Source organism: Fukomys damarensis, unplaced genomic scaffold, assembly GCF_012274545.1.
Source record: "Fukomys damarensis isolate Sample0158 unplaced genomic scaffold, DMR_v1.0_HiC HiC_scaffold_33, whole genome shotgun sequence".
NCBI classification, from domain to species: Eukaryota; Metazoa; Chordata; class Mammalia; order Rodentia; family Bathyergidae; genus Fukomys; species Fukomys damarensis.
The window spans coordinates 33,618,671-33,641,194 of record NW_022900945.1 but is presented as its reverse complement, the minus strand read 5'-3'; the positions used below and the strand labels follow the sequence as shown (position 1 = coordinate 33,641,194).

Genomic DNA, 22,524 nt, shown 5'->3' with positions numbered 1-22,524 from the left:
ATATATATAGATATATATATATCTTGTGGAGTTGCATGTGTTGAAATGTATCTTGGTAATTTGGCAAGCATTGCCAAAACCTCCAAAGCAAGGGCAGTGTGTGTGAGGAGGTGAGGAAGGTGAGGAGTAGCATCCAGTGCTGATGAAGACAGGCTTTTCAAGAGATGACAATTCATGATAAGCCCATTCTCTGGGCCAAGAAAGACCCTAACCCCAAGAGTGCACCAAGAGGCTGTAATTAGGGTCGGGCTCACATAGTCTGATACAAGTTGCCTCTTACAAAGACACTGCAGTATTCTCAAAAATTAAAAAAAAATGTTGCATTTCAGAGAAAGAGGAAGAAGGGAGACAGAAAAATTGGACATAGGGGAAAGAAAGTGGGGGTTAGAGATAAGGAAAGGTAGGAATGAAGGTCAGAAAGTGCAGGAAACGGCTTCATTTGTGATATAGCCTTTAAAATTGATTGAAAAACTTTCTAATAGATTTCATTGATTTAAAAATTGTGATTGTGGGTCCTTGCTTCAGTGATAATGGAAATTAAAATTGAGGCAGCAGCCTGAGTTTTTAAGCCAAAGCTTTAATTGAGAAGGAAGAGAAAAAGGGAAGGGACTCTAAAAGAATTAGACCTGCCCCTTAACAAAGGAAAGGTATAAGCTTTCCTGGAGTCACTAGGGTGAGGTAGGATCTGCTTGATCATTATCTCAGTCCTGGACTGTAAGGCAGCTCCAGAGCAGTTATTACCCCTTGAGAGGGCAAATGGCTTGAGAAGGTAACCCAGCTGAGGGGACAATGTAATTCCCATGAGAGGACTACTCCTCCCCAAGGGCAGCTTCTGCTTTGTAGAGCCTCTGCTAAAATCCAAAGTTGTTATTTTCATCTGCGAGCCTGCTCGGGGAACAAGGTTCAGGGGTCTGGACTGGGAGGCCAAGGTGCTGAATCACCATGCAGACTCTGGGGAGGTTTCTGGAATGCTTCCCCTTTATTCAGGAAATGCACAGGCTTATATAGGGTAAGGTGGGGGTGGAGCCAGGGTGGAGTCGGGATATTCGGCACATCGTTATTGGCCACATGTTAGTTTTTGGATTGTATGTTTTAGGGGCTGAGGTGAATGGAGTCAGAACTTTAGAACTTTTTTAGAGGAACAGTTTATCAGTCTAAGGTCAGATCTCTACACACCCAAGGGGGCAGATTATTCCAGCCCTAAAAGGCCTTGGAGTTTTCTCACCAGAGATGGGTGCAGCGCTCCTGACTCAGCCAGACATTAAACTGATCCTCGCAAAATGACTGCAAGTTTAGGGAAATGACTGGAGACTTCCAAACACACACCCAGGGTGTCCAGAGCAGGATGCTGTAGAATCTGGCAGATGAATAACCTTACAAATATCTTATCTTGATTTCCTCAGTCCAGAAGGGGACTGAGATAGGTAAGATAAATTTAGAGCTAATCAACCTTATATTACAAGTTTCTACACATTTCAAAATAACAGATGCTAAACTATGAAAAAAGAGATCAAAGAGGATATAAGAAAATGGAAAGATATCCCCTGCTCCTGGGTAGGAAGAATCAACATAGTGAAAATGGCCATACTACCAAAACTGCTATACAGATTCAATGCAGTGCCAATTGAAATTCCAACACTATATCTCACAGAACTAGAAAAAAAATCCAAAAATTCATTTGCAACCATAAGAGACCTAGAATAGCAAAAGCCATCCTAGGCAATATCTTACCCCTATGACAGTGGGCATAACAATTTCCAATTTGAAACTATACTACAAAGCCACTATGATAAAAACAGCATGGTACTGGAAAAGAAACAGATCTGAGGGTCAGTGGAACAGATTGAAAGAAACAAAAATAACTCCAGATGTACTCAGCTATGTCATCTTTGACAAAGGAGACAACCATCCTCACTTAAGGAAAGAGTCTCTTTAATAAATGGTGTTAGAAAAACTGGATCTCAACCTACCCAAGATTAAAACTGGACCCTTGTCTTTCACCATACACTAAATTAAAATCCAAGTGGACTAAAGATCTAAATATTAAAACAGAAACACTAAACTTGCTGGAAGATAAGTTAGGCAGAACTCTTGAAGACATTGGCATAGGAAACGACTTTATGAACAAATCCTCAGTAGCACAGGAACTAGCAGAAAGAATCAACAACTGGGATCTCATCTTATCAGAAAGCTTGTGCACTGCAAAAGAAATCATCAACAGAACTAAGAGACAACCTACAATTTGGGAAAAAATTTTTACCAGCTGCTCCTCAGACAAAGGACTATTATCTAGAATATATAAAGAACTCAAAACAATCAGCACCCCAAATATAAAGACCTGATTCAAAAATGGGCATCTGAAATGAACAGACATTTCTCAGACAAAGAAGTAAAAGCAGCAAGTAAATATGTGAAAAAATGCTCTACATCGCTGATCATTTGAGAGATGCAGATGAAAACAACACTGAGATTCCACCTCACCCCACAAAGAATGGCTGCTATCAAGAAATCAAACAATAACAAATGTTGGCGGGGTTGTGGGGAGAAAGGAACCCTTCTCCATTGTTGGTGGGAGTGCAGACTGCTGCAACCACTATGGAAATCAATATGGAGCTATGGAAATCAATATGGAGATACCTCAAAGAGCTGGGACTAGAGGCTCCATTTGACCCAGCCATCCCTCTGCTGGGTATCTTTCCAAAAGAATGAAAAGAATCATATCACAGAGATATATGCACACCTATGTTTATAGCGACACAGTTTGTAATAGCTAAAACTTGGAAACCGTCCATTTACCCATCAGTAGGAAACTGGATAAAGAAGATGTAGTTTTTCTATAAAATGGAATATCACTCAGCCATAAAGAATTGAGAAATTAGATTCCTTCATAGTAAAATGGATACATATTGAGGATATACTTCTAAGTGAAATAAATAAGTCACAAGTGTATAAATACCGAATAGTTTCTCTGGTGCGAATAAACTATAATAGTACACAAGATCCTAATGAGATAATTAATGTGAAATAAAAACAAAAGAACTAAAGGTGTAGGGAAAGTGGGAAGGGTAGGGGAAAGGTAATAAGGGAAAAGAAAAAAATATGAGAAAATGAAAAAATGGAAATAAAGTGTTTGTAAATGGGGAGGGGAGGAGGGGGTGAAGGGAGAGCAGGGACAAGGGGAAAAAATGAGAACCAAGACCTGTCCTGTAAAGGTACAAGATCCCAATGGTGAATGTAACTGTACTGTATACCTAAAATGTACCAATAAACTCAATGAGGGGAAAAAAAGAAATAACAGATGCTGAGCAGGAATCTGGCCCAAAGTTTTGAGGTAATGAAGACAGACACAAAAAGGCATTTAGACCAAGTCTTGTCCTGTTTGTAGTTACCTATTAGGCATCTATATTTCTGAGGGAAGAGTCACTATTTCTTAGCAAAAGCAGTTTTTAAATCCCTCACTGCCTCAGAAGAAAATGGAAATCATGCTTTTAATAAATAACAGGTAAAGGGCCTAGGGCTTTCAATTGTCCTCTGTTCCTTTGTAATGATCTCACCAGTTTTTCTTCTTTTCATCTAGTTTTTTCCTGCCAATACTATGGTGAAAGCAACCTGACTTTAATAGTCATGTACCTGGTTTTGGAGATTGATAAGATTATTTGGGTGAGAGAAGGGTCGGGGAGAACACACACCTTTCTTTTAGTAGGTAATAAATCCAGAGTGAAGGCCAAATAATGTTTCTATCCTTTGTCTCCAAGGTGGTTTCTGTCTCATTCCCCTGTCTCAAAATGTGGATGTTAAGATTAGTGAGTAAGTGTTGTTTGGTTTTTTACCTTTATTAGTATTTCTATTTCTGCTGCTAAAACATAGCATGAACTGCACATAACAATAGCATATTTGAAAGCATGAGTGTGGATTACCTCCTCCCTTCCCTCTCTCTTTTTAGTTTTTAAGACAGGGTGGCCTTGAACACACAGGGATTCAGCAGCCTTAGCCTCCCTAGTTCTGAAATTACAGGTGTGTGCCACCACACCCAGTCCCTCCCTTCTCTTATAGCCCCTGAGAACTCCCCCTGCTCTGTATTTAGGCTGCATTTCAGACTGTGGGCTGCCATCCCAGACGTTGAAACTATTGACACTCAGTAAATCGAGTAAAGGGCCTGGGTCAGACCAATCTCACACCTCTTGTAGAAAAACCAAGGCACGTAGCGTGGTAGGCTTCATTTCTGCACATGAAGGCCGCATGGGATTATAAAATGAAGTATTCTTCACAGTGTCGAGGGTTAGACTTTTAAGCAACTCTTAATTTTAAGACAATGATGCCAGAGAAAGGTCTGGCTCTGAGTCACAGAAGGAGAGTGTTAGGTGGCATCCCATCAGATATGAAAGGAGAGGCGAGTGCTCACAACTGGAGACTTAATCCCTGAGAGTTGTAGTGTCTTCTCCTATTCTATGATAATATAGATGTCATGCACAAGACACTTGAGATGTCTCATAAGTGAATATTATAACCCTATAAAATCATTTTTAGACTGCAGGACTTGAGTCATGACAAACTCTAAAAGATTATTATCTTTTTTTCCTTCTACCCAGGGGTATCATTTTTTGTATCTCACCCACAGAAATGTATGTTATTAAGAAGTAATAAGGTGACATAAAATGAAAGCAATATCAAAATATAAAACCAAGTACAGATCACAAAGTACTAATTTCTTCATCTAAATCATATTGTTCATGTTAATGGAATAGCTAAAGATATAAAAATTTGAAATTTTTCTTCTCTAAAATCCACCTGATGGCCTCAAAATTAAGACAAATATTAGTACTATTTTCTTATACTCTGAATTCCTTCCTAATGGACTACATATATGAAATCCATATCCAATTTATTCTGAGTTGACTAATTTAATAAGCAGATCATTATTTTTTGCTTATTTACTATTTCAACATGTTGAAAATAGATTATACAACCAAAATAGCTACAAATATAGTTTTTCCTTTCATTTTACACAGAAGGTAGGTCATTAAATTTATTTCAGTCCATTCATTTAAAAATTAATCTGGTAAATATCAGTTAGTGATTTATTCCAAAACTATTTATCTGGGCAGAAATAGCCTATCCTTAATTTTTCATACATATTAGTAGACTCCTTAGAGTTATTTTATTTATGACAATTGCATATGACTCCTTTCTTATGTACATAGGTCAAATTTAAAATTTTTTTATTCAGTTGCCTTCATTATAACAATAGTAATTACTTTCTTGAGCATATTTCCTTCCTTTTGTTTCTTTTCTTCACTTTATCTTCTTGTGGTCTATTTTTATTTGTTTTGTCATGTTCACTTGATCTGTACTGACCTTGAACTTGACTATATTTACCCCTCAACTATTTACTTTCAGTCCAGGGAAGGATGCTAGTTTCCAAAGACTGCATATGTTGATGATATCTTTGCATTTGGGAATCTACAGGCTTGAGAGTATTTTAAACAGGAACTCATTCATTATAAGTCATTTTGCCTACAACAATTAGGTCTTTGTGTTACCCAGAAATGCTTCTCAGGAAAAAAAAATGAAATCTGTAAATACAAATAATTTATTTATATAAACACATAATCATATAAATCAATTCCTCAGCAGCATTTTCTATTAGCCCCTACACAAGGCCCTGTGTCACACTGTGTAAAAATGGAGCTATCAATGAGTATAAATTTACACAAGAGTCCTGGCTCAGAAGTGTTTCTGTCATATATCCAGCAACTCCACTATCCTTTGAAAGGTGGGAGATGGTGAGATATTTTCGTCAGGTGTCACCTGAGGAGTTTAACCCTTGTTTGTAGCATGGTTCTTCTCACTTATCCTGCCAATCCTGCTGCCATGGTAGTCACGAATGTATATGTCACCTAGCATCAGAATCAGGCCTGACTCACAGTGTTGTCAGCCTGACTGGCGTGTCTCTGGGAATTTCTAAAGTTTTGTCTTTTGACACCCAAATAGACTGTCTCAGTGAGCATGCACGCACGTGTGTGTGTAACTGATTTGCTGAGTTCTCTCTTCCTTAATGTCATTTTCTCCAATCTTTAGCCAGTTCACCTTCCAAATATTCTGGTAGTTGCACATCTGTGGTTTGTTAACTTGATTTTCTAGAAACTTAAAAATCTCTCGGATTTTATTTGTGAAAAAGCAAGACCTTAAGCACAATATTGTATTTTTAATGAATCGTGCAAGTGGTATGTGCCAGTAGGGAGAAGAGGTAAAACTCCACATTTTGCTGGGTACTTCCCTCTGCTCTGTGGTGATCCCTGTCCATACTACCTCCACCCTAACATAACTGTCACTGTGTCTTCTCACCCCTTAATCTTCCGCTGTCCAGAGCCTTCTGGGTCATGCTCAGGCAAAAGAGCTGAGTTTAGCATTCTTGCATAGGCTCCAGTTTGTCAGGCTCTTTCTGCTTTAAAGAAGGATGCATGTGCCAGCCGTTAGGGTTCAAGTATGCAGATGTAAGGATATAGACACCCAGAACCCACAAAACGGATCTAAGTGCATCCGGGCGAAGTGACACAGGAACTGGCTGTCATGGCAGGCCATGGGCCCATCCTTCAACTTGTACTAAGCTGAGAATTTAGAAAACTAGTCAGCGGCACTTGTGGTGAATCACTATGTCCTGGAGCCATCACGCTTCTCTACAGGTTGCTGTCTTAGCACAATTTGACAAATCTCTCAATGAATCCTATGAACAGTCCTTCTAATGATAATCTTCTGTTTCTAGCTGGAATGAGAGAGAAATGGGAAAGTATCAACCAGTGTAGCTATCTTCACGTTACTGAGCTGCAAGCACCAAAGTTCCAATTTTAGCATTCCACTCCTCAGTAATTGTCACAACACATTGTAAAAGCTGTTTGTGTCTTTTTTTAAAGAATCTTATTAGTTTACATCTTGTACTATGAGTATCTACTTTGAAAATACCAATATACAGTGCAATAACTGTTATTCTCTTATTATTTGATTATAAAATTCTTTTATTTTTTTCATTAAAAATAAACATTCTTCCTAATGCTGTGTCATGTTCCCCACTTGTCCTCTTGCATTTCTAATACCAGCAAGTGTTTTGTTTCTTTTGCTGTGGCTGTTTGGTAATTCTGTAAGAATCAATTAAGAAAAGTCTTGGTGTTCCTAGACTTAATATTTATGAGTATGAAAAGTTGTTGAAATTACTGATAGGTAGGTATTGGTGACAATGGATAGATATAGTGTAAGCAATGATATAACTCTATCTCAATATCTATCTCTACAGATTGCTCTCTCCTATCTAGCAAATGCTGTCTCCTATCTATTGGACTCCTATCTAGCAAATGTAAGCCCAGTGGTATTTTGTGTTCAGTCTTCTTGTTTTCAGGAAGGTGTTGTCAGTTCTCTACAATATGTCCCTATTAATACAGCATCGTGGGAGCACCCCTGGAAATGACTGGTTCTCGCATGTAAGGTGAGCTTCCTTTCTTTCTGTCTTGTAACCAAAGTCTTTCAAAGTCTCATTATTTAATTACTGTAAGAAACGTGGAACCATATAAACTAGCTGAAAACTAGTCCTAAAAATGAATTATAAAGTGGTTGAAACTGATTGTCATAAGTAGCCAAGCTTAAGTTCATCATCTTATCAACGTTATCACAGCCTCAATGTCAGAATAGCATTAGTGCTATTTGTCAGATGTTAGTACTTCTGCCCCATTCTGGGTATATTGAAGATTTCTCCTTCCATGTCCCTTTTTGTAAGAAGGGGACCATCTGACTAGTTCTGCCCAATGAGGTGCAAATAAAATGACATGTACCATTTTGGGTTAAAACACTCAATTTTTACAGTGAGATCCTTTAGGTCTTTGTCTTTCTTCCTACATGGTGAATGATGAGTTAAGATAATAGCTGTTTTATGAACCATGGTATCTGATGAATATGGATGGACTGAGTCCCCTCCTCCTGACCCTTTAAAATGAATATGGAACATGAACAGGAAATAAACGTTTTGCTATTCTAGGCCACTGAGCCTTCCAGGTCACTCTAGCTTACTTTGGCCATTGTCAACACACACAGAATAAAAGTTGTAAGTTACTGATTGCATGTAAAGGAGAAATAAAACACCCCAGAGTGGAGCCTATATGATCATAGAGGTTGTTGGGCATCTGACCTGCAATTTCACAATCTTTACTTGGTTCAGACTCCCATTAAGATTCTTTTAGTAGTGGCATTCTTCAGCATTAAGTGTACCACTAACATGCTTCTGAGATAGCTTCTCAGTGGGTGTTAACATTTATGAGGCCTAAAAATAATGTGGCTAAAATATATTGATGCCTTGAAGTGAACTTTGCAATTTTCAAATTTAATTCAACTCATCATGCTGATTGTAATGGTGAGGACAAGCAGCTGGTGAGACTCACTTCTACGCACAAGAACTCAAATTTGTGGGTGAAAAAAAATCCACTTATGTTTCCAAATGTATTGTACTATGGACTTAAATATATTTTTTCAATGGAATCTTTAAACTTTATGGCATAGTAGAAAAAAACAAAAATCCAGTAAACTCTTTTTGTAAGATACTGTTCCTCTGAGATTTTACACATTGTGCATCTGTTGCAACCAGAACATCTCATCAGCAATAGATGGCCATTGGTTTTATTTAACAAGGAATTATGACACAGGAACTAAGGGCCAGTTACTTCATCCCTCCTACTGTGCGCACTGGGTCTCAGCTGCTCTTTCATCCACCCTTGATTGTGTCAATACCAACTCAAATCTGAGACTGAGAATGTAGCCATAAGAGAACATTTTGGTAGAATAGGAGGGACATGGCTTTGTCTGTACTTGCAGGCAATTACTTCTCTTCACTTAATTGAACCCACAAAATGTGAGCAGGCAACTGTTGCTCAGTTACTCTGAAACAATTTAAAATATAGACTTGAGAGATACTAGAGCTGTAAAGGTAAATGAGTGCATCACTGACGTGGGTAAAATCATCGCCTTTTATTTGTGCTCCATACCTCTTGTTGAGTTCTCAGTGATATGTCTCCCAAATACATCTCTTCCTATCAGTACACTTGTGTTAATTACTTTTCTCTTGTTTCTGAGACAAAATACCCAGCACCCAAGGATAGAGGGGAAGGGGTTTATTTGGCTTTTAGTTCATAGAGGTTACAATCCATAATCAGCTGGCTCCAAGACAGAGAAGGAAAACAAGCATCACAGAGAAACAACATGGCACACACACAGTAGCAAAGGCAAAAGAGGGGACTTAACAATGTTTTTCTGCTCCTTTTATCGTATTCAGACTACTGGGATTAGGGCAGTGCCTAACCAATCACTCACATGTAGTGATTTAGTATTCACATATCCTTAATCTTAGTATAACACATTCCAGATTTAGCTACCTTCAAAAAAGTCTGCATGAGGTTTTGGGAGGACATCTACATACAAGTCACAACACTGTTCTGCAACTTTCTTCAACTATTTTTTTAAGTTCATGGTTTCTCTTTTATCATCAACATATGCTAAATTTCAGCCCTCACACTCTCTATGCCATTGGTATTTTCCCACTCAATTCATTTTATATTATGATTTACATTTTCATCCTAAACCATAAATTGAATAATGCTTCTTTCATCTGTATAAATGTTCATGTTACTGGGAGGGGAAAGTAACCAGGCATTTTAACCTGACATACAAGACAACTTACAACCTGTTCTCAGGTTTCTTCTTGAACCTCCTTTCTTGACAGTACATTCCAGAATCCTTTTCTTTCTTTCTTTCCTCCCTGGCAGGATAACCACAAAATGACTTTATCTTTCTGGTCTATCTCATGATTTTCAAGTCTATGTGGTTTGGGACATGGCTGGAATGCTTTCTCTTTGAATTTTTCTGTTTAAAACTTTGTAATTGAGGTACGATTGACACACATTAAAAAAAACCCTTATATGTTTAATGTCTACAATCTGATGGGTTTGGAAATAAATACAAACCCATGAAACCACCACCACAATCAATGACATAAATATACCCATCTCCACCATTGCCCCATTTTCTATCTAAAAATTACCTTCAAATCCAGTTCAAACATCAGCTCTTCCATAAAGTTTTTCCCAGGAGCCACAGGAAAAGTTCATCAATCTTTTTGTGAGGCCAGTAAAGCACTTTGTTCCCACTTATTACATGAACTTCATTGTGTTTTAACTTATCTGTTCATATGTCTTTTCCCTACTAAATTTGGAGCAGGACCTATAATATCTGATGCGTCTTTGTATTTCCTGTAACTTGCATAGAGCTGTGCATATTGCAAATCCTTGAAAATATTTGCTGAATAAAAGGAGAAAGTTTCATTTCTTTAATTGATAAGTATATAAATTGGTAGTCTCCAATGATAATTCAATCAAGAGAGACAAATGTAATGGTCCCATTACAATAACTTATGTTTCTCCTAACTGAATTTTCACACAGGTTCCATTGAAACAAAATGGGCAGTTCTCCTGCAGGATTTTGACACAAATAGATAAGCAGCTTTGCTATTTTTGGCATCCTGTCATCTCCCTCTTGTCTCCAGAAGAATTGAGAATGAACTCTATGCTGGCTCTGATGACTTAGGAGTTCAAGCTCTATGAGCTGCCACTGCCGTTTGTCTTCTTGTCACCCACAGCCCTGTGAGAAGGCTTTCTGTACCGTGAGGCATCCTGATTCAGAGCAAACCAAGACACATGGTGGCAGAGTCCTAAAGAAGGATTGTGACAGATATGCTTTATCGCTGCAGGTTAACAGAGTACTTTCTCTCTGGGGTGCATGAATATTCATTAACATTAACAAAGACACACAAGCGCCCACGAACGCGCACACACACACACACACACACACACACTCACACATGCATCCTTGTTCAGAACCAGAAACAAACAGTAAGAATGGAAACACACACACACACACACACACACACACACACACACACACATCTACAAGTCATTCACTTTGGATACCTTCCTAAAAATTTTTGTTTCCATTTGTCATTTTTTCCCTATACATTAAAGCCCAATTTAAAATCTTTCTGGTCCAGAAGGCTTTCTGAGCTGCTCAATTAATTTGAGAATGACATAGGCTCAGAGTTGCTCTTTCCAAGGGTTCAAAACTTACTGGAGTCAATATTTTCCCCAATTATTGCCAATTATGATCATATGCCACTGCCAACATTCATTTATCAGTCATCTGTGAGTTTCTCTCCCAGTAGACAAGTCTGTTTGTATGCTCATATTGCAGTGACAAGGAACATATGGATTGACTCATTCTGCTGTAGCCCATTCAGAATCAAGTTTGCCTTAGCCAAATAAACCTTCAAATAAGATAGCTGATATTTTCATGCTTACAAGGCCAGAATATTTTGGCATAATCATTATCATAATCCTAATAGCTATTATGGTTCATTTTATGTTTATGGCTCTTTATCCACACTTCTGTTTTTAGATAGCAAACATGATGTGGCCACTGAATTAGCTCAGCATATAAAAGCATGTCACTGTGCTGTTCTGACTCATGGGCATTTTCGTGATACAACATTGTATTGCATACAACAACAGCTTGAGTTTCCTGTTGAAATTAGAAGAGTATGCATTTCAAAAGTTTCTTTTTTTTTTGTATAGTGAAAAAGATGAAATACATGGCTAGTTTCTTTGTTCTCCAATGAAAGTTGATATTAATTTCACTATATAATTTGGGTTATCAGAAATACCATTGCTAAGAACAATTATGCAAACAGATTAGGAGTTAGAACATCCATAGTACAGACCCAGGAAAACTAGATTTGAGATTTTGGAATTACTAGTTTTCTAAAATTTTATAGCTTTAAAACAATATTAGACACAATGTGGTGTTTAATTTGTCACTATTTTGTCACAGAACCCTTTGAGAGCTTGTAAAATCATGCACAAACACAAACAGAAATTCTGTTCTGGAGAATAGAATTCTTCCCTTTAAACTACTCCTGGATGTGTTGAACATACAGAGCTCATAAATCCATAGTCCTTTCCTACTGTTTAAAAAGAATAATAAGGATATGCTCTGTCTAAAAATGTTATTTGACCTTAAGTGGTCAAATTGGTTAGTAGAGTTGCATTTGGCAAGGTCCTTCACAAGTAGATGAATTCTAAAGGAGAACACACATACTTAGATTTGTCCCAGACCGCAGCACAGAAATCAGAGAGGAGAAGCAAAAGGAGGAGGATGCAGTGGATATGACCAGCGCCTTTGCTCAATCTGTAAAAGGCTGCTCCTTTTACAGGCAGGTGTCTGTATACGCCTGTTGCATGCAGGAAAAGTGTCTTCATTAATATAATATAGAACAGTTTCACTATTTGTAAGAATAAATATGTATCTTCAGAGACTTTTGTGCCTGTACACATGATTGGCTCAAAACTTAGATGGAACAAAAATATTGTTTTTATTTTTGTTTTGTTTTGTTCCATTGACTCTCACACTGCAAGATTTCATAAGGGATCACACTCATGGTGCCCAATCCTCTCTGGGCCACTGAACTAAACAAATCAATCTTTGAAAGCTGTGTTGTGGAGGCTTTTATATCTCACAAACTGTCTAGTGATAGAAAGAGATGAATTCTCACGCAAACAAGTTTCTGTCTCTGAATCTCCATATATATGTATATATAGGGTGGCAAGCACCTCAGCCCCTTTCTGTACTCCTCCCCAGGTTTGTGGGGTGCTATTGTGTCTAGAGTTTGTGTGGGAAGAGAAGCTCATTTGGTGCTTGATCATTTGTCTTTTCAAGGGACTGTTGAATACTCACCATCTACAGTACGTCTCTTTAGGTTGGTCCTGGTTCTGTGCCTCAGTTCTTGGGAAAGATATTTTGTTAAACTTAATACATATCCATTTTCTTCCGCTGGGGGCTGGCTGTCCTCCTTGTTTTCCTGGCTTGTCTTTCCTGCTAGAAATCACTTAGTGATCCTGCCCCTAGGACACATGCAGTGCTTTCCCTGGGGCCCGCTCCTCTTTCTCTTCTACTCTTTGTTTTTCCTTTCTTCAGTAGTCAAAGATAATCTTCTAGACTGACGGAACCCTCTCTGTAGTTTCATTCAGGTATTCATAGCAGACATCGAAAAGTTCACACATACAGAACAAGGCTTCTGACTTTAGTTCTCTCAACAGCTATTTCTTTCTCAGTATTCTCCGTCTCAGAAAAAGGCACAACCTCACGTCCCCAAGGCAGACTTGGGAGTCATTCTCAACTCTTTGCTTTTCCTCATTTTGCAAATGCTACATCTCCACATTTTCACCCTCAAGTCCAATCTTTACCTTTCCCTGCTTTATTTTGTATCCCACAGTGACTGATTACTGCAGGCTGTGCATTCCAGAGTCCCTGGCACCCTGCTTCCATCTGTAGTTACCACAGAGGCAAGGGCAGCAGAATAGAGGGCAGGAAAAAGAAGCAGGGAAGCGGTAGTCTTTTCCCCTTCTGCCTCAGGCCCAGTGGCTGTTCTAAGTAAGACTCAGTAGTGACTGCCTTTTCAGCCTCCCCATTCATAGAACCCTCACATCCCAGACTCTTGTATATGGTCCCGGGCTTCTAGGATGTGATAATGTCACTTCCTTATTTCATACCTCCAGTGTAGGGACAGTAATGGCCATCTGATTTACTAGCCTCTAGAATGTCTCATATTTCTTGTAATTGGTCAAGATGACATCAAATACCAATGCTAAACACACTGCTGGCAAGGAGAATGAAATTAACACAGTTGGCTTACACTGATTAACATCACTAGGAATTTCTCAAAGGTCTTAGTTGTAATTATGATCTGACTGTTCATGTTCCCCTCAAGTTAATGTGTTGAAATCCTACCCCACAAGGTGATTGTGTTAAGAGGTACAGCCCTTGAGAAGAGATCAGGTTAAGAAGGCAGGTGCTTCATGAACAAGATTAGTACCGTTATAAGGGACTTTACCCCTTTTACCAAGTGAGGATCCAGTGAGAAAGAGTCACTTGTGAACCAGAAAGTGGGATTTCACCAGACACTGAATTTGCCAGTGCCTCAATCCTAGCCTCTCCAGGCTCCAGAACTATGAGAAATAAATTTCTGTGGTTATAAGCCACCCAATTTATTATGTTTTGCACAGCAGTTTGAATACACTAGAGAGTTGACTAAATTTACTAAGCGTTCATTTCTCTGCAGCAATTTTTTGTAATATTTCTTAATCAAAAGAGGAAAGAGGGCTGGGAATTTAGCTCAGTGGCACCGTGCCTGCCTCACAAGTGCAAGGTCCTGAGTTTGGTCCCTGGTATCAAAAATAAAAAAGTGGAAAAGGATAAAGATGCTCAGTTTATATATACATATTTGGTGATATTAGTTATAATTCTGAGAATTTTTTGTGTTCATTGAAAAATTTCTGGGAGTGAGAACGAGATTAGAAACTGAGATGTTGTGCTTTCATATTTTGTTCAAGTATTCTTTCTTTCTGTTGTCATTTTTTGAAATAATACATCAGGTTATGCCTTTATTGGATGATCATGAGTGCAAAAGATGTTATATTTTAAACAGTTTTTTAAAAATTCTGTATTGGGAAAGAGAAATTCTGTGAGGAAGTTTTTATTGACCATCAACGCGGAGGTCAAATGACATTTATTAAAACTCAATTAATAATAGGTAACATAAAACCATATTGCATAGGGATTCTTTATTAGATGTAAAATGACAAAGAAAGCCAAGGAACTGAGTACTTTGGATGTCAGGATGGTTATGACAGTTGGGGGTAGGGAGTGGCTGTGCTTTTGAAGCAAAAACAGGTACTGGGGTCCTTCTAGGGGTTGGAAAGCTTTTACTTCCTGACTACATGGTGGATCCATGTAATTATTTATCATGTTGTTTAAATATGTTTTGTGTATTTCTTTTACATACTGTATTTCACAGTTGAAAAAAGGTTAAAAAGTCAATAACAACTGTAAGCTGTAAGACATAATTTCTTAAAGGAAAATCAGATTACACTACCCATGTGTTTAATACTCTCCAGTAATTTCCAGTGCACCTAGAACCAGATCCAAGCTCTTCACTGGGGACCCCAAAACTATAAGCTGTGGCACCCACCCACCTCGACTCATCCACGTACCACCCCTTGGCTCTGTACGCTTCACTCACTCTGACCTCACATTCTTGGAAGGTATCAACTCATGTCCACCCCAAGATTCTTGTATTTGATTTTTCCTGTGCTTAGAATATCCTTTTACAAGCTCTTCACAAAGCGGGCATGGTCTCAAATGTCATGTTCAGCTCCCAGTTTAGTGTCACTTGGACGCATTCCCTTAACCTCTGACCTATGTTAATACACTTGGCCTGCTCCACCTGTGTTCCCTAGACCGCAACCTTGCCTTTTTTTCTCTTTTTTCTCTCACACACCACTGCATGAAATAAGGAATATAAGACAGCATTTCGTGTACTTAGCACCATTTGAAATTATTGTGTTGGATTTTGTCCTGTCGGCTCCTCTGTGGTGAAGGCTGTTCGGCCTGAGAGAGGGCTGAAGGGGCTGGCGAAGCCGGGGTTTTCGTTGCGGGGTGTCAAGGCTGGTGGGAGCAGCCGCCTGAAGGGAGCACCAGGATTGCAGGTTGCCTTAATTGTTGAATGAATTAATGGGCGGGACCGAAAGCTCGCTCCGACCAGAAGCGCAGCAACGTGAGGTGGGTCCAGGAGAGCGTATGAAGAAAGTTCCCTTTTCATGAAAGTTGGCTATGAGAGAGACTCTTTATGATACTTACAGAGCTTACTTGCAGAAGTAGACCATAGAATCAGACGAGGCAGTGCTTGTTTGGCATTGTCTTAAAACCAACAGTCCCCTGGAGCTACTGGCCCAACAGGCAAAAATGAGGGAAAAATTCAGCCAAAACTGATGTGCTCCTCCAGCAGACTGAAGACTTGGGATCTGAAGGAAGGGTGGAAGAAGCCCAGGGATGATGAAATTAGCTAAACAGCTAAAAGAAGAGAGAGAATTACTGAGATCCACAACTTCACCCATTGAGAGTTTTGCTGCTCAAGAAAAACAAATGGAAGTCAGTGAAGGGTGTGGAACCTCTTTGATAGTAGGAGATGCTTCGTCCTGAGCAGATGATGGGAAAACAGCACATGGGCTATGCCAAAATGAAAGCTACTCTAGAAGAATTAAAAGAAAAGTTAAGAAAAAGAGCCAAAGAACCTGATCAGGATGAACGTCTAAGAAAAGAGAGAAGCGAGAAAGAGAATGGGAGAAAGGGAAAGAAGGGAAAGAAAAGGATGAAGAGAAAAGGAGGAAAGAGAGAAAGGAAGAGCTCATGACAGAGAAAGGAGAAAGAGAAGTCGTTCACGAAGTAGACTTTCAAGCCCAACTTCTGACAGGAGATGCGGCAGGTCTGGCCACCACGGACAGCCGAGAAGTAGGGAAAGAAGGCGAAGCAGAAGTGGAGATGCACGGAGCAGCGGAAGCCATGACAGATCGGAAAGAACACGTGGATCTCCCAGTCGGGATTGAGGAAGGTCAGAAAGCCGGGATCAAAAGTCCTATAAGCACAGGAGCAAAAGTCAGGACAGAGAACAAGACAGAAAATCCAAGGAGAAAGCAGAAAAGAGGGGATCTGATGACAAAAAAATAGTATCAAGTCCAATAGTCGAGAGAAACAGTGAAGGAACAATCTCTGAGCCACAGGAACGTTACACTAAGCATGAGGTAAATGGGACCTGTAAAGAAATTAAATCTGAAGAAGACTCTCGGTCCAATTAAACACTGATCTGATAAGACTGCAGAGCAGACAGAGGACTTTTGTTCAAAGATTTCTTGTTTTTTGTGTGTTTGTTTTTGTTTTTAGTACTGGGGATCAAATTTGGGACCTTGCACTTGCAAGGTAGGCTGCAGAACCACTGAGCTAAATCCCTGGCCCTGTTCGGAGCATTTCTTGAAAAATACTGAAAACAGCATAAAGTGAAGGTTGACACTAAAACAAAGTGAAAGAAAGCTGTAGTGTCATGAAAAAGTATAAGGCTCAGTTAGGTCTTTTGTTTCTGTTTTTTAATTAACAATTAATTCAGGACTGATGTGACCTACTGGATTTTAGAACATGTATTGATAGCATATATGCCACTGAAAAATTTAGCTCTTGTATAGTATTTTTTCTTTAAGATTTTTTAAGAAATATTACCTAAACATGTGGTTTGCTCAGTGTTTAACTGCAAGTTTTCATTCTTGAACTTTACAAACAGGATTAAATGTTTTCACATTCTTGTGAATCAGACTAAGTGGGATTTATTTTGTTGTTGTTACCTTCTATTGACTACAAATTCCATAAAAGCAAAAAAATTGGTCTTATTTTTATATCAAGCATGCAAAAGTATATCTAGTACATAGTAGGTACTTATTTATTGAACATCTGATGTTTCTTTAAAATAGTCTGTGTCTATGAATGTAAAAGAGCTTAAGACATCTTCCTCTGAGGCACTTAGTAGATCTCTTTGATAGGTTTAAAGGTGAAACAATGCCAGCAGGGTAAGTTAAGCCACACACGTGAGAGGAGGAAAAGATAGTGGGAACTCTGGAGAAATGGACAGTGTGAGGCCCTCTTGAGGCTGCAACCTGTACTTAGCCTTGGCTGATTGTGGCCAGGTAGATGCTGTAGATCTACTGCAAGTAGATCTGTTTTTCAAGAAAAGTCAGAAATTCAAATTTCCATATGAAATGTGTCAAAATATTAAATATTGGCTTAGGTTCTTAAACATCCACATGAACCAGCAAGCATACCTTTAGACCTAATTTAGCCCCAAGGTCTGATTTAGGAAGGAAGAAAGAAACTGCTAGTCACAAACATCTTCTGAGATCATGCCAGCAAAGAAGTATTAGAGCCTACTATCTAATGGACAGATGGAGATGGGAGGGGAAAACAAGGATAAAATAAAGCAAGATTTGTGTCTCCCTATCAACCTGTCACTGGGTCTTTCTGCGTGACATTCAGTGGGAATTTTTGGTTACATTAAGGTGCCAAGTTAGGTTTTAAAGGGGAGGAAAAAGAAGGCAGATTTGTATTTGGTTTTCATTGGTAAAATAAGGTAAAAGTGTCGAGGAAGAGAGGATAGATAGAAATGGACAGATTCCTTCCTTCTAAAGACTGTCATGGATATCTTTAGGGTAAAAGTGACATATATGTCAAAGAGAAGAAATCCATTATAGGCAATCTGTGGAAGGGCCTAAAGTGGATGAGGCTAAGAGGAAAGGAAGAGGGTTGACTTGCATGCATACAGACAAGTGAGATGGATCAGCTTACATATCAAAATGGGTCAAAGAATGAAATCCTTCAAGAAAAACTTTACTTTTTTTTTTCTCATTGAGTTTATTGGTAATTTTTAGGTATGCAGTACAATTACATTTGTCATTGGGATCTTGTACCTTTACATGACAGGTCTTGGTTCTCATGCTTTCCCCCACCCCTTCCCTCCCTTCACCCCCTCTTTCCTTCACTATTAACAAAAACTATTTTTTCCATTTTTTTCTTTTTTCATATTTTTTCTTTTCCCTCATTTCCTTTCCCCTACCCTTCCCACTTCCCTTACACCTTTAGCCCTTTTCTTCCTATTTCACATTGTCAATAATACCATTCAAATCTTATTTACACTTTTAGTTTTTCACACCTAAGAAATTATTTGGTATTTACACGTGTGCCTTATTTATTTCACTTAAAAGTATGACTTCAACATGTATCCATTTTCCTTTGAATGACTCTAATTTATCATTCTTTATGGCTGAGTAGTATTCCATTTTATAGAAAAACCACATCTTCTTTATCCAGTCTCCAAATGACGGGCAGTTGGGCTATTTCCAAGTTTTAGCTATTACAAACTGTGACACCATAAACAAGAGTGTGTATATGTCACTGTGGTATGATTCTTTTAATTCTTTTTGAAACAACCCAGCAGAGGGATGGCTGAGTCAAATGGGTGCTCTAATCCCACCTCTTTGAGGTATCTCCATACTAATTTCCACAGTGGTTGCACCAGTCTGCACTCCCAGCAACAATGGAGAAAGGTTACTTTCTCCCCACAACCCCGCCAACATTTGTTATTGTTTGATTTCTTGATAGCAGCCATTCTTTGTGGGGTGAGGTGCAATCTCACTGTCATTTTGATCTGCATCTCTTGAACGACCAGTGATGTAGAACATTTTTTCACATATTTACTTGCTGCTTTTACTTCTTTGTCTGAGAAATGTCTGTTCATTTCAGACTCCCACTTTTGAATCGGGTCTTTATATTTGGGGAGGCTGGTTGTTTTGAGTTCTTTATATATTCTTGATACTAGTCCTTTGTCTGAGGAGCAGCTGGTAAAATTTTTTCCCACATTGTAGGCTGTCTCACCTCTGTTGGTGGTTTATTTTTCAGTTCAGAAGCTTTTTAGTAAGATGAGATCACAGTTGCTGATTCTTTTTGCTAGTTCCCATGCCACTGAGGACTTGTTCATAAAATCTTTTCCTATGCCAATGTCTTCAACAGTTCTTCCTAACTTATCTTCCGACAGATTTAGTATCTCTTTTTTAATATTTAGACCTTTAATCCACTTGGATTTTAGTTTAGTGCATGGTGAAAGATAAGGGTCTAGTTTAAATCTTTGGCAGGTTGAAATCCAGTTTTTACAACACCATTTGTTAAAGAGGCTATCTTGCCTCCAGTGAGGATGGTTGTCTCCTTTGTCCAAGATGAGGTAGCTGAGTACATCTGGAGTTGCTTTTGTATCCTCCAATCTATTCCACTGATACTCTGGTCTGTTTCTTTGCCAGTACCATGCTATTTTTATCATAGTGGCTTTGTAGTATAGTTTCAAATTGGGAATTGTGATATCCCCTGACATGTCTCTGTTGCCTTACATGGCTTTTGCTATTCTAGGTCTCTTCTGGTTCCAAATGAATGTTTGGATTGTTTTCTCTAGTTTGGAAAAATATACTGTTGGAATTTCAATTGGCATTGCATTGAATCTGAATAGCAGTTTTGGTAGTATGGCCATTTTCACTATGCTGATTCTTCCTACCCAGGAGCAGGGAAAATCTTTCCATTTTCTTATGTCCTCATCAATCTCTTTTTTCAGAGTGCTGCAGTTTTCAGTGTAGAGATCTTTTGCTTCTTTTGTTAGATTGATTCCTAGATACTTCATTTCTTTGGATGCTATTATGAAAGGAATTGTTTCTCCAATTTCTCTCTCAGTGAATCTTTTATTTGTGTACAAGATGGCTATTGATTTTTGAGTGTTGACCTTGTATCCAGCTACTCTTCTGAAAGTGTTAATTAAGTCTAAAATAGACTTTTTGTGGATTTTTTGGGGGTCTTCAATGTAGAGTATCATATCATCAGCAAATAATGACAGTTTGACTTCTTCCTTTCCTATCTTTAGTGCTTTTATTGCTTTCTCTTGTCTAATTTTTGTGGCTAATGTTTCCCAAACTATATTGAACAGGAGTGATGATAATGGGCATCCTTGTCTTGTTTGTGACTTTAATGTGAAGGTTTTCAGTTTTTGGCCATTTAATATGATGTTGGCTGTTGGTTTTTCACAGATAGCCTTTATCAAGTTGAGATATAGACCATCTATTTCAATTTTTTGGAGTTTTTTTAAAATCATGAATCATGTTGAATTTTGTCACATGCTTTCTTTGCACCTCTTGAGATGATCATATGGTTTTTGTTCTTGACTCTGTTAAGATAATGTATTACATTTATTGATTTAGGTATGTTGAATCATTCTTGCATCCCTGTAATAAATCTGACTTGGTCAGGGTGTATAATGACCCTCTGTATTGTGTTTGCCAGTATCCCATTAAGGATTTTTGCATTTATGGTCATTAAGAAGTTTGGCCTGTAGTTCTCTTTTTTGGTTGAGTCTTTCCCTGGTTTGGGAATCAAAGTAACACTTGCTTCTGGAATGAATTGGGAAGTATTGTTTCCCTTTCAACTTCTTTGAAAAGTTTAAAGAGTAGCAGCAGTAGTTCTTCTCTAACTGTCTTGTAAAATTCAGCAGTGAATCCATCAGGACCTGGGCTTTTCTTCATTGGTAAACTTTTAATTGTATTTTCAATTCCACTGATTGTAATTGGTGGGTTTAGAATTTTTTTTATCTTCTTTGTTCAACTTTGGTAATTCATAAGTATCTAGAAATCTGTCCATTTCTTCTGTGTTTTCTATTTTACTAGAGTACAGGTTCTCAAAGTAGGTATTGACAGTCCTCAGAGTTTCTGCTGGATTTGTTGTGCCTTCACCTTTTTAATTCCTAATTGCATGGATCTGAGCCTTTTATTTCCTTTTTTTTGACAAGATTGGCTAAGAGTTTATTGATTTTATTTATTCTTTCAAAAAACTAACTTTTCAATTCATTGATTTTTTTTGTATTACTTTCTTAGTTTCTGTTGCATTGATTTCTGCTCTAATGTTTATAATTTCCCTCCATGTTCAAGCTTTGGATTTTTCTTGCTCTTCTTTTTCTAGGATTCTAAGATTCATTAGGTTGTTTATTTGAGCTCACACTTTTATTTAATAAATGCCCTAGTGTGGGCATTCACTGCTATGAATTTTCCACATAGAACTGCTTTTATTGTGTCCCATAGATTCCTGTATGTTGTGCTGGCATTATCATTTATTTGTAAAACTGTCTAATTTCTTCTTTAATTTCCTCTGTGACCCATTGATTGTTCAGGAGAGTGTTGTTCAATTTCCATGTGTTTGTGAAGTTCTTAAGGTTTCTTATGCTGTTGATCTCCAGCTTAAGTGCACTATGATCTGATAATATATATGGGATAGCTTTGATTCCTTTGCATTTATTTAAACCTTTTCTATGAGCTAGTATGTGGTCTATTTTGGAGAATGACCAGTTGAGAAGAATGTATACTCTGATTTTGTGGGGTGGAACACTCTATAGATGTCTATTAAGTCCATATGTTTAAAATCTTGGTTCATTCCAGTATTTCATTGTTGAATTTTTTGTCTAGATGATCTGTCTGTTTGTGATAGTGGGGTATTTAGTTCCCCTGCTACAATTGTATTAGTGCTTATGTGGTTTTTTATGATACTTAATATTCATTTTATATAGTTGTGGACAAAAATATTTGGTGCATTTATATTTATGATTGTCATCTCTTCCTCTTGAATTATTCCCTTTACAAGGATTAGGGGCCTTCCTTGTATCTCTTAATCAGTTTTGTTTTAAAATTTATTTTGTTTGTGAATAAGATAGGGACCCCTGCTTTTTTCTGGGCTCCTAGCACATGGAGAACTGTTTTCCATCCTTTCACTTTCAGTCTATGAGCTTCTTTTGGCATGAGGTATGTTTCTTATATACAACATTTTGTTGGATTTTGCATCTTAATCCATTCTGACAGTCTATTTCTCTTGATTAGTGAGTTGAGGCCATAGACATTGATGGTTATAACTGATATATGTACTGACTTATTATTGCCATGTTTTTGTCCTGTTATTGTCTTTTTAAAATTTCCCCTTCTCCCTTTAGTT

General features: G+C 38.1%; 1 pseudogene; it reads left to right on the top strand.

The window, feature by feature from the left end:
* Positions 1–16,772, top strand: part of LOC104872773 — a 25,787-nt pseudogene extending 9,015 nt beyond the window's left edge.
* The last annotated feature ends 5,752 nt before the right edge of the window (positions 16,773–22,524 follow it).